Here is a 949-nt window from a genome sequence, read left to right as displayed (position 1 = left end):
AACCTGGATAATCTGGATTATAATAACCTGGATTATCATAACCTGGATTATCATAACCTGGATTATAATAACCTGGATTATCATAACCTGTATGGTAAAATGTTTCAGTCCCTCTCAGTGATGGACCTGTTTCATGTTGCTAGGTTATTGACATGGTCTGTTCTGTAGAAACAGTTTTGTTTACTCTCTGACACCTGGTTAGAGGCTGGTCAGTGATGGACCATGGTCCGGTCAGTGACCGCGGACCGTGGTCCGGTCCGTGACCGTGGTCCGGTCAGTGACTGTGTCTGTTTGTCTGAGACAGTGATGTTGGAGATGAAGCAGTTGCTGAGGAAACAGCAGACATTTCCAGAGTGAAGCAGTGACTCAGCCTCCATCCAGGCTCAACTCCACTCTGTTTGTCTCTAAGATGGTGCTGCTGATGTCTCTGTGAACACACACACACACACACACACACACACACGCGCGGTTCTTAATCCTGCAGCTCGGCCTGAGGCGATACTTCATTAGAGACGGAGTTCAGTGAGAACAGGACGGATTCATTCACAGAACCACAGACACCATCGAGGAACCCTGACAACACGCTGGGGCGGTGGATGAGAACCAGAGTCTGACGATACGATACGAGTCACGATACAGGGACGACGGTGTTCCCGCTCTACGTCACGGTTCTCCTCTCGCTCCCTTGGTACGACCCAGATTTCTTTTTAAATCCGATCTCAAATATTCAAAATATTTGGTGATATATTGAGTTTTTTAAAACAACTTAATGGTAGTAGAAGTGTCAGGATTCAAACCTCTGACACCGTCGGCAGCAGCAGTTTCTCACCTTCAACCAGGAACTACATTCACTGGATCCAGTGCCACAGCAGTGACGTGGAACTGTTTTCATGGTTGATTTTTCTTCCTGACACAAACATCAGGTTTTTACCAGAAACCTTCAGCCTGT

General features: G+C 46.8%; 1 protein-coding gene across 1 annotated transcript in view; it reads right to left on the bottom strand.

Annotated features, from left to right (window-relative positions):
* Window positions 1–949, bottom strand: part of LOC103385507 (prickle-like protein 2) — a 16,584-nt gene that overhangs the window by 8,000 nt on the left and 7,635 nt on the right. The gene's annotated exons all lie outside the window — the stretch shown is intronic.

This window comes from Cynoglossus semilaevis, chromosome 10, assembly GCF_000523025.1.
Source record: "Cynoglossus semilaevis isolate Cse_v1.0 chromosome 10, Cse_v1.0, whole genome shotgun sequence".
NCBI lineage: Eukaryota > Metazoa > Chordata > Actinopteri > Pleuronectiformes > Cynoglossidae > Cynoglossus > Cynoglossus semilaevis.
The sequence above is the reverse complement of the archived record's forward strand: the minus strand, read 5'-3'. Positions and strand labels throughout refer to the sequence as shown.